Source organism: Perissodus microlepis, chromosome 7, assembly GCF_051167445.1.
Source record: "Perissodus microlepis isolate ML-2025 ecotype Zambia chromosome 7, ASM5116744v1, whole genome shotgun sequence".
NCBI classification, from domain to species: Eukaryota; Metazoa; Chordata; class Actinopteri; order Cichliformes; family Cichlidae; genus Perissodus; species Perissodus microlepis.
This window is the reverse complement of record NC_140467.1, coordinates 48,941,880-48,954,638: the sequence shown is the minus strand read 5'-3', so window position 1 is coordinate 48,954,638 and position 12,759 is coordinate 48,941,880.

The following is a 12,759-nucleotide window of genomic DNA, read 5'->3' as shown; positions in this document are numbered from 1 at the left end:
TGTAATCGCCTGCATCTCTGATGGTACAGAGATTTAAACAAGGAACAAAGACATCTAGCAAGCATCATGATTTTGTAGAAGAAGAGTAAAGGTAATGAAATGGCCTGCCTTCAGTCCAGACCTTTTACCATGTGAGAATATTTGGGACATCGTGAAATAAAATATACAACAAAGAAAAGCCCAGAACTGTTGAGAAGCTGGAATCCTATAAAAGATAAGAATGGGACAAGATTCCTCTCCCAAAAGCCCAGCAAAGTGTCTCCTCATTTTCCAGACATCTACAGACTGTTGTTAAAAGAGGGAAAGTTACATGGTGGTAAACATGGCCTTGTCCCATATTGTTTGAGACATGCCGCTGCCATCAAATTAAAAATGAGCCAATACTTTTGTGAAATTTGTATATTTTATACATTTTTTCTATTTTGAATAAATGGGGGGGGCAATTAATTGGGATGTCAAATATGTTAGCAGGTGTAGGACTGTGTAGTAATTTGAAAACGCTTTTTAAAAAATGTGACTGAAGGGAAACCTGTATCAGACAAGGTCTGATTTGACAGCGGAAGAGACAGAGCTGACCCCCCCCCCCCCAAAAAAACGGACTTCTGTGTAAAGAGATTTGCACAAATTGAAAACAGGAGAAATGGAAGCTTCCAGAACAGCCTTGAGACCTCTAACCAGGGCAAATAGTTTATTATAGGTAATACATTTCCAGTAGAAACAGCAGCATTTTACAGTTTTCATGTCTTAAGTAAAGCAATAATACAAACTTATACAATAATGATAAACTATGACAATGAGTATGTAGATGGAGAGGGTTCATTAAGGGCATCTGTCTTGTTTAGTTCTTGTTTTTGGAGAATAAAACCAAGCATTTAAATAATTAACACTGCCATAAAAACGAAGTGTTGCTTCATGGGACGTGAAGAGGGAGGAGTGAGAAGACTTTAGAATGAAATATCATTCGTCTTAAGGTGAAATTTGTGGAAGAGACCAGTGGCGATGCACGAGAAACATATATTTCTGTGTGTCAAAACTGCCAAGAGAGGTCAGTCAAAACAACATTGCACAATTACCAGAACCCACAGCCATCTGAGGGTCATTAGACACCCTGAGGAGAGCTGACTCAATGCACTGCAGGGTGAGCCATGACAGGAATGTATCCATAATCTATTTTTCTTGTTGTTGTTGTTTTAACCTTTTCTTCGTGGTATCTATCTAAAGTTTTCTATCTAAAGATGAAGGGAATTTTTCTGGGCTTCAAGAAGGAAAGAATAATCCGCTGACCTCACCTTGACCAGCCTTCACTGCAACTGCTTCTTCCCTCGGAAGCATTGGCTTGATTTCTATATTGTGGTTAATATCTTTCCTCAGGTCGTAAAATTTCCACTTCCTTCCATGGACTCAGAAACCATCACGATGACAGGTGTGTAATGCAAAAGATGATAGAGGGCTCATTCAATCCCGAGTTGCAAAAAACAAAAAATATAGCATGGCTTGCAATTTGGCAACGTCAGAGTCAGCTCATAGACAACAATCGACTGGAATTTCTATTGGAAGAGGAAGGGAAGTGAAAGAGACGAGAGGAATAAAAACTAAAGCAGAGTTGTTTTTCTCTTAGACAGGTAGGTACAGTTTATATTATCCAGCATGTATTAGCTGGACTATTGCTGCCAGGGGAACGTCTAGTACCTGAAAAACTCTACTCTTGAAAAACACAGCCTACTGCAGAGCACCAAAAGCCTGAGCCTTAAGAAGAGCAAAGCCCAGCTGGTTAATTATATGTTTTACAAAGGAAATGGGTATGTTTGCTGGTGTTTTGTGACTAAAGACTTTTTAACCTTCTTTATTTTGATTCTGTAAATACTGAGAAAGCTTAACATTCAACATTTGGATAAGAGCAGAAACAAATCTCTCAACAGCTTTTGTTGATGTGACAAGCACAATACAGAGAATGATTTTTCATTGAAAGGTGCTAAAGGGCACGTAATGGACTCAGCGGGTAGCTGTTTCAGCAGGAAAGGCTCTAAAAAACAATTGCGCACTGGCTGCCTGTCACCGGAACAAAAGGCAAGCAAATATTAGTGGCTGCCAAGTGAACCTGTTGAGCATTAAGTAGATGAAGTGCCATATATCTCCCGAGGCAGGTGATGCAAACCCCAGCTGAGGAAAAATGAACACAGAGTGGACTTTTTTATTCACGGTTTTAAACTGTTAACATCTAACATCTCCCTGCATCTGCTGGATGCTAGCGTCTGTTTGCTAACAAATTTGTCACCTTTAAATGTGCGAATGTAATATTGCTGTGTTTACAGCTCGTTCCTATTGCTCCGGAGCGGCATCCTCAGTTTAAATTTGCCATAAACTTAAAACCTTTAATTGCAGATGAAAGCAAATAAAACAGTTTGAATTGTCAGTAATTTAAGTCATCCGGGCTTACAAATGCATTTACAAATTACATACATACCACAACGTGTGCATCTGTATCATGGAAGCAGACCAGTTTGTGCATCCCTTTATGCAGCCGAAGGTACCAGAATGAATAAGTTTGGCTCGGCCTCCCCCTCTCTCCCCCTCTGCTGTGCCCTGACAAGACACTCTCTCCAGCTGCTTGGGCACACCAGCAAATAAAGAAAAGATACACACGAGGTGAATAAAAAAGGTAATACCCACTTCAAACACCACTTCCCACTAATCCCTACATGCTCTCAACCTTCACACAGCGAAAGTATACCGCTGACACCTGGATACTGACACTACCCACTCAGCCAGCCTTTCCGGAACAGACTTCACTTCCGAGGAGTAGCAAGGGACTGGAAAGAGAGAGGATTATTCACTCAGGAAAAAAAGGAAAAAAAGAAAACACACAGAATCTGCCTGCCCTTTTGCAAAGCATATATCCCTCTCTGCAGATACAAGTGCGGCAAACAATCAGGCTCCCATCCAATTGGACAGCATCATTTCCTGCTGTAATCAGCGGCTGAATATGAGCTACACAAAGATTCAGCCTTGTACAACCCACCCCACCCCCACCCACCTTTTTCTGCTTTCCCAGTAAAAAGTAATCTCTTTTTTTTTTGTAGTATCCTTCAGATTCTGATAGGATTTTATCCAAGACCAACTGGACAAAGAAGGTTTAATAGCTCCGGGTTTACAGTATATTTTTTGGTCTACTTAAATTGATTAAGGGTAGATTTGTTTGACGTTTCCACTACTAAAGGAGAGCTTTTATTATCCATCTTCTCATCTGTCTCACGTGTTACATATGTAGTTGTAATTTGAACATACTGTATTTAAATGTCTCTCTCTCTCTCATCTTATACAGTTACCCAAACGGTCAGAAACATTTAAAATGTACCTAAACTAAATTATAATTAAATTCTAGGTGAAAACTGTAGTTTTTGAAAAACAAATTTTAGAGTTGGCCATCATAGAAAGCAAATATTATTTCAATTTAGTTCAAATGTTCAGTATTTATATTTTATATATTGCCAAATCACAACAAAGGTAACTTCAAGGTGCATTGTGTTGTAAGGTAAAGACTCTACAATGATAGAGAGAAACCTTCACCGATTAAACAACCCCCTTTGAACAAATGCTTGGTGACAGCAGGAAGGAAAAACTCCCTTTTAGCAAGAACATGACTTTATCAGAACCAGGCTCAGGGAGGGGCAGCCATCTTCCACGACCAGTTGTAGGTGAGTGGAGGATGGCAGGACAAAAGACACAGTGTGGAAGAGAGCCAAATGTTATTGAATATTAGCCAATATTCACATTTGATAAGATGGAATATTTGATATGTTGCTATAAAGATTGTTTAAATGCTTCATAAAATATTAAATGTGTTGCCAGTGAACTGCCAGTTGGTCTTTCAGCTTTAAAATATCAGTTATAAAAAATATAAAAGTAAACTAACATGCACAGTGGGGATCAGCAGAAACAGAATAACAAATCTTTGGCCAGGAATAGGAGATGAATCAGGCCAAAACTATTCACTCGCCCATCGAAATCATTGAATTCATGTGTTCCAATCACTTCCATGGCCACAGGTGTGTAAAATCACCTAGGCATGCAGACTGCTTCTGCAAACATTTGTGAAAGAATGGGTCGCTCTCAGGATCTCCAGCATGGCACTGTGATAGGATGACACCTGTGCAACAAGTCCAGACAGAGAATTTCCTCACTAGTAAATATTCAACAGTCAAATTGTAGTGGTATTACAACAAAGTGGAGGTGACTGGAAATGACAGCAACTCAGCCACAAAGTGGTAGGTCACATTAAGGGTCAGAGTGGGGTCAGCGGATGCTGAGGCTCTTAGTGCACGCAGATCTTGTCAACTTTCTGCAGCTTCAAATGCTGCAGACCTCCAAACATCATGTGACCTTCAGTTCAGCTCAAGAACACTGCATAGAGCTTCCTGGGATGGGTTTCCATGACCGAGTAGCTGTATCCAAGCCTTGCATCACCAAGCACAATGGAAAGCATTGGATGGAGTTGGGGTGAAGCATACCACCACTGGACTCTAGAGTAATGGACGTGTTCTCTAGAGTGATGAATGACGGGTCTCCACCGGACTGTGTTTGGCATTGCATCAAGTGTAAAGTTCCAGTGAAAGGAAGTCTTAATGGTTCAACATGAATGTGCACCAGTGCGCAAAGTAATGTCCATAGAGACATGAATGAGTGAGTTTGGTGTGAAAGAACTTGACTGGCCTGCACGGAGGTCCTGTACCTCAACCCGACAGAACACCTTTGTGATGAATTAGAGCAGAGACTGAGAGCGGAGACCTTCTAATCCAGCATCTGTGTCTGACCTCACAAATGTGCTTCATAAAGTATTGTCAAAATTTCCCATAAACACTCCTAAACCTTGTGGAAAGCCTTGACAAAAAAATAGTTGAAGCTGCTTTAGTGGCAAAGGATTAGCCGCACTCATTTTAAACCCTATGCCTCAAGAATGGGATGTCACTCCAATTCAAATGCATGTGAAGCCAGATGAGCGAATACTTTTGGCAATACAGTGTATCTGCGAATATGCAAAGGGATAGTGTGAAGAAATAAAGATTGAAGATGTGCTGGCAGATTGAAGTATTGATGAGACAAATTCAGACCTCTCAGGGAAACATTCAAAGTTATTTCTTATTTGTTTCACAGATGGCTAGTTTAAGATATATTTGGTTGACAAGAGAACTACATAATGGAAGGGAAAAAAAGATAAATGCAGTTTTCCTTCAAGAATAAATAAATACTGGCGCAGGAGAGAGCAAAAGTGAAGCTCACTAGAGATCCATATTCAGACCTTTTATGCAGCGCTTGTTGATCTTCCTACAATGACATTTCAAAGTGCGGTACTCGTACACACAGACATTTACACATGTACAATCCTCCAAAGAACTGCAATGAAAACAAGCCACGGGCTTTCCTTTCATCGTCTGCTTTTCTCTCTTTATCAAGTGTGAGACTGTCACTGCATTCCCTGCATCACATGCTGCAGTTTCCTTGAGAACAAATTCAAACAAACACACACACAAGGTTAACTTCACTTGTATATTACGCTAAATTTTTCCAAACCAGTCCTGAATTGACCGCTACAGTGGTAACCTCAGGAAAGAGTCAATATTTAAGTTGGCAAATTTGACAAACACTTTAATCTTTTTAAGCTCATTTAGCTCACGTGGTCCATCGTGATCAGGGGTTATTACCTTGGGTAAGAACACCATGAACCATGCCTGGCTCCTGGTTTGTTTAGTCTGGGCACGATTCTCTGTGCAGACTGCTTCCCCTCAAGTGTCCCTAAGAGAAGCTCATGTTCCTCCAAGTATCACCAGCACACACACACACCTACTTCATAATAAAATGGCAATTCAAGACGGCAACACAACAAAAAAAGGCTGTTTATTCCTAAACAGGAGAAGAAGGCTGACATTAGTTGACATTAGTTGCTTGCAGAAATATAGGCACTGTACTGGACCTGGCTGCACCTGGAACTGAGGCACAACGCCAAATTTAGAGGTCAGGTATAGTTCCGACACTCACCTACACTAGCAACAAGCTTTGGCGGGGGAAAACAATGAGATTGTTCCAGATGATGGCTAATTTCCCTCCTCAACCTGGGCTCCAGCTGCCACTTCTTCAGATTGGCCCTCATCTGTCCATGCATTCATAAACGTGCATAATAAATGTGTAAGTGTAATCTGGTGCAGTGATAATAGCTTCATATTTTGTCAAATATTTGATGATGTTTCCATCACACCGGTGTGCAGAAAACACCCGCAAAGACATTTCCCACATGGGAAATCCTGTCAGAGAGGCAGAAAAATCGGTTCTCCGAGGCAGAGATGGAGACATAATAAATGATTCTGAACCAGAATAAACAATTATTATTTACCAGCTCACACAGGGCTGGTCTGCTGCTGCCATTGTTGCTTTAACTTGAGCAACAGGACAGACGGATTGATGAATGGATGGAAGGATATTACAAACATGATCTTACATTTATGAGCTTCCTGTAAGGAGTAATTAGGGATGATCGCCATTCATGCTCTAATGCGACTGCATGGTGTAATCAAAGATAAAGGTAATGAATATCAGTAACACTAATGAATATTTTAAAGCAGTGCATTAGTCATTATTTAGAAGCTAATTGCAACATAACAACAAATCACAACATATTTTCCCAAAGTTATTTACAGAAATTAGATGATTTAATGAACATTATGACATTAATGCAAGTCATTTTGCCCACTTGTCTGTTTTTGTTAGTTTTGCTTCAGTTAACAGTTTCACTCACCCCAAATATTAATAGATCTTTATAAGAATGTAATACTTATAGTTTAAATAAATACAGGATCTACTGTCAGGTCTTCATGGCTGCTTACACTAACACAACACACTATTTAAGTCCATGTTCACTCCTGTTTTCAATCCATTCCCTGTTTTTGATACACATTTGTCTTTGGAAGCTCAATAGCTCAGCATGAAACAAAATCTGATATTCAGTGAAGCACATATTCTTCTAAGAATATTTACTGACCACTCTGCAGCATTTATGTTTTGTGATGATTTACCAGTTTTTCCAGCGGTATCACTGACCTCCTTCGGATTCAGCATTCAGCATAACTACACATCGATCCGTCCGGTTCTCACCGGTGATGAATTTAAGGATCGGGTTTGAGTTCATTGTTAGTATTTCTTTAGAATGTTTTGTTACAGATTTCCCACACCTTCTGTGTTTGAAATTATATACTGCCTGCAGTAATAATGACGGCCATGTTTAGAGGCAATGCCAGCATGAATCAATGCTGCCCCCGTGTGGTGGGTTTGATGTTGAGTACGCCCAAGAAAAAGAAAAGCGAAGCGAAACCTTCTTTACCTTGTTTCAGATTGTTTCCATCTGTTGAGTAGGATGTTTTGTGTTATATGTGAAGTACAGCTTATGGGGTTTTTTTTCTGTCGTTCATAGCAAAATATAGTTTTTACAAAAGGTGTCAGCAGTGATGGGTTATCCGACAGCTTTCCGAGAATGAACTGTTGAAATTGTTGCACCTGTCTGTATTTTCTCACTCCATTATATTTGGTTCACTGCTCTTTTTTTCCCTCCTGATTTAAAAAAAAAGAAGAAGAAGGGAAGAGAAAGAAAAGGACGCCCTGCAAGGATACAATTAACCTTTAAACCTTAACCTAATTTTCTCACTGCCTCCTGTATGACTAGTGATTCTGAATTACCATTTCTCTGTACAAGAGCCCAAAAACTCATTTCCAAAGTGATATCTGCTGCCTGACCTTTTAACTCTCTCCCTCCTGCTCACCCTGCGGTCAGGTCATAACATCCGTCTCAGTTCTACATCAAACTGCAGAGGCCTTGCTACATTTCTGCTTCTTTTCCATCTTTGAATGCAACACTGCAACTCTGTCATCACCCCTGACACACATACATTCCAGATTCAGTATGTCTGCTGCACATGAATGTTTTGTGTGTTCACGCTGCAGGAGTTCTCTCATTCTGCACTGGCTTCAACCTCCTTTGACCTTTGACCTGCCAGATGTTCACTGTGGACCTATCGATCTCGAGGGAAAGAATAGCAACAAGGGGCGTGTGAAAGTTGCTAGTTGTAGAAGTGCACTATAAGTGCAACATAACCTACACATGGTGGCCACTTTATTAGAGATACACAAGTATCTCTAATAAAGTGGCCACCATGTGTAGGTTATGTTGCACTTATAGTGCACTTTATTAGAGATACTTGTGTATCTCTAATAATCATCTAGTCACGAGGCAACAACTTATGTTGCACTTATGTTGCACTTTATTAGAGATACTTGTGTATCTCTAATAATCATCTAGTCACGAGGCAACAACTTATGTTGCACTTATGTTGCACTTTATTAGAGATACTTGTGTATCTCTAATAATCATCTAGTCACGAGGCAACAACTCTATGCATGTAGGCATGCAGACAAGACAAACTGTTTAAATCACCTTTCTTTACCCATCAGAATCGGGAAGAAAGGTGATTTAAGTGACTTTGAGCGCATTATGTTTGTTGGGGCTGGTCTGAGGCTGGTCTGAGTATCTCAGAATATGCTGATCTGCTGGCATTTTTCCACACAGCCATCTACAGGGTTTTAGGGGAACTTTCCTGAAAAGAGAAAACATCGATTCAGGTGCAGTTCTCAGTTGATGCCAGACGTCAGAGGAGAATGACCAGACAGTAATTCAAACAAACCACTAGTTACAACCATGGTATGAACAAGCGCATCTGTGAATGCACAACATGTCAAACCTTGAAGCAGAAACTTCAAGGTTTGACATGTAGCAGAAACTTCATTATGGTTATCTAGATGCTGCGCTTTCAGCAGGAAAAACTTTTCATCACTCATCCAATTGACTTCTTCAGTCTCAGCTGCAGGTTTTGCCAACCTCATCAATGATACATACTAACCAAAATTAGCACCACTGACTAATTAATGGACTGTGAGCTTACTTTCATCAATAATATGACCATGGATCAATAGCTATGAGTACTGTTTACAAAGACTTGATGCCCGAACCACCTAAACTGGCTCCTTCCGATGTGGAGGAGCAGCGACTCTAAGCCCCTCCCTGATGGCCAAACTTCTCACCCTATCTCTAAGGGAGAGGCCAGCCACCCTTTGGAGGAAGCTCATTTCTGCCGCGTGTATCTGCGATCTCATTCTTTCCGTCGCAACCCACAGCCCGTGACCATAGGTGACGGTAGGGACGTAGATCAACCAGTAAATTGAGAACTTTGCTTTTACTCACAGCCCTCTCTTCACCACGACGGATCGGTACAGCATCCGCATCATTGCAGCCGCAGCACCAATCCTGTCGATCTCCCGCTCCCTTCTCCCATCACTCGTGAACAAGACTCCGAGATACTTAAACTGCTCCACTTGGGGCAGGAACTCGTCCCTGACCCAGAGTGGGCACTTCACCCTTTTCCAGTTGAGGACCATGGCCTCAGATTTGGAGGTACTGATTTTCATTCCCACTGCTTCACATTCGGCTGAGAACCGTTCCAGTGCGAGCTGGAGGCCATCACCCGATGAAGCCAACAGAACCACATCATCCGCGAAAAGCAGAGATGAGATTCTGAGACCACCCAAAAGCCTTCCACCACTTGGCTATACCTAGAAAATGTGTCCATAAAAATTATGAACAGAATTGGTGAGAAATGGCAGCCCTGGCTTAAATAAAACAAGAAGACGAAAAAACCAACAACCAAATAACCCTCATTCGTTCCTTTCAGGTTAATCTAAGTTTCTTTTACTTGTTGTTTTAACTCTCTGATCAATATGAGTCGACTCAGTTCTAATAGCTCAATTTAATTCAACCTTATTTAGTTCACCCAACTCTTTCACTCATTGTACGTACAAAGTGGCTGGTTATGAATACTCTTTAATGAGTTACCAATACAACTTCAACAGAATGCTGAAGATGAAATCAAATGAGTTATGTTTCTCTTATGTAAGAGGACAAATTTTCAGCAGATGTTTAACATAAGAGAAACACATGCGTAATATGCACTATTTAGACTGGTGAAAAGCACAGATTTTATTCACATTTGGGTTAAAAAAATTTAAAAAAATAAATAGATGAAGGAACAATTGAAAATATTCTTAAAAAAAAGAAAAACATTTACATATTGTAGCGCTGTAGACATTTACAGATAGCTAGGACCAGAGTCTAGGTTTGCAAGAGCAGTTTATACTGGTAACCTGAAGTAACAGACCACAGCCCACTGTGAATTTGGAACTGCTGGCTGCTTTATGGAAAAAGGAATACACAGAAATGTACGCATGTACGGTTTCAGCACTTAAGTTGTTGGATCTAAATTACAGAAGGAATTTAATAAAACATCCATCCATCCATCCATCTTCTTCTGCTTATCGGGTCATGGGTGCAGCAGCCTAAGCAGAGAAGCCCAGACCTCCCTCTCCCCAGCCTCCTCCTCCAGCTTGTCCGGGAGAACACCAAGGCATTCCCAGGCCAGGAGCGAGAGATAATCTCTCCAGTGTGTCCTGGGTCTGCCCCGTGGCCTCCTCCCGGCGGGACATGCTCAGAACACCTCACTCAGGAGACGCCCAGGAGGTATACTTGGGGTATTGCTGCAATTAAGGATTTGTAAGATATTAGGCTGAGGACACCTGTACTCTCTAGCTGTAACTAAGAAGTCACTTGGATGAGTGATAAAATGTTTCTCCCTCTGAGATCACAACATCCAGACGAACGCAATCAACTGTCTGGAATTTCATTACCTGGGTGAATGACCATGCATCAAGACACTTGCAGCAGATGGGCTACAGCAGCAGAAGACCGCACTATGTGACTCTCCTGTCAGCTAAGAACATTAAACTCAGGCTACGTGTCACAAAAGGCTCACCAAAATTAAACAATGGTATGTTGGAAAAACGTTGCCTGGTCTGATGATACAGTCACATGTGAGTCAGAATTTGGCATAAACAATATGAAACTATCCCATAACCATTGAGGCGGATGCTGGTGATGAAGGGGTTTGTCAACAAGAATTAAGTTGATAAACTTAATTCTAGCTAACGAAGTGGCCAGTAAATGTTTATTCTATATTAAAACATAAGATTAATGCCTATTTTTCTTCATTCTCTACTCTTAATGTATTATGTATGACTCTTAACTGCTCTTACTCTAAGCACAACCGTTCCATCTGAAGATGTTAACCCAGAGGATACTGTTACCAAACATCAGCATGGAAGTTCTGTCCAACTGCATTTATAGTATATTTTTGTGTACTTACAGGAAATGGAACAGTTAAATACCATATTTAGAATTCATAATTTCTGATATTCTTAATCTTGTCACATTGTGAGTGCAGTACAAAGACACTACAAAACCTGATTAAAATTTCTGCAGTAGGATGAAACTTCATTCTAGTCAGGCAGCTGTGCAGATCTATTGCACAGAGGTGGAAAGAAAACTATTAAAGCAGTTCTCAAAGGGGGGCCGATTATGCTCATTTCCACCTCCATATTTCTCTTTTTTTTTTTTTTCTGGGAGTCCTCTAGGGTACCTTTGCATGATTCACAGGTAAAAGAAAATCCTTCATTATATTAAAGAAAGCGAGGCACAAGAATAGATGTCGAATAGCGAGTGTTTAGACTGAGGTTTTGCCTCACAGAGATTACTTTTACATACACTGACCTCATTATTTGAAGCTATGCCCATTGCTATGAAAAGCATAAAATGTCACCTTTGAATCAAGACTGAATCTCAATGGCTCGTCTACAGGCTACGTTTCTGCAGGGTTCCCATCTCTGAACATCAACAAAAATATGAGAGCGCTAGGAAATCACTGGGAGGGCAACCCATTATGATATGAAAGTGCATCGCAAGTGCAATTTAGTACCAGACTGTGGTCTTGCCAAGGCCATAATTTATTTAAAACCAAGCAGCCCTGTGATGTAACACTGAATTAATGAATGTTAAAAAAAAAAGGGCCCCAGTGTAGTCTTGCTGATTAATACGATGCAGTCTAGGCTTTCCAGCTGAAGACCCATCAAGCTTTTTTGGTGAGTATTAACAGCGTCTCCTTTAATAAAACTAAAACCACTGTGGTGAACTGAACAACGTGAATTTTAAAGCATGCGCCCATAAATTCCTGAAGGTTGTTCTGGGTGTACAGTCACATAACCAAACATAATACAATGCCTGTTTTCTTACAGCCTATAAAATGCAAACTTGTGTGAATATATGTACAAGCACACATATACATTTTCTTCTGTTAGCTAAACAGGTCTGTCGTGTTCCCATGTACCCTTTTTTGTTTAATGAAAAAAGAAATACATTTCAAAATGCTTCAACTTCTGATAAAGGCTTTGCCCACAACTGCCTTTTTGTTCTGTGTTTGTATTCACTGCAGCAAGGCCCTTAACAGAAGTAGTGATGTTTTTCAAATATCACCCCTGAATTTCCATGTGCAAATAAGTGCCATCCAATCAATTAAGTGAGACACTTCAAAATGTTTTGCAGAAGAAAAAAAAAAGCAACACATACACATTCAAGTTTATCAAAAGGGCTAATCGGGCAAAATAAGGCCCGCAGTTACACTCCAAGAAGTTTTGACAATGCCTACATCACAGTTAATGGAAATGACACCCCTTAAGACAAAAGGACTGACACTACCAGACTCTTCAAACGTCCGGTGCCACCACTGACGCAGCTTTGCCAATTAAAACTTCTTTGCAGTTTCCTTTCCCTGATTGTCC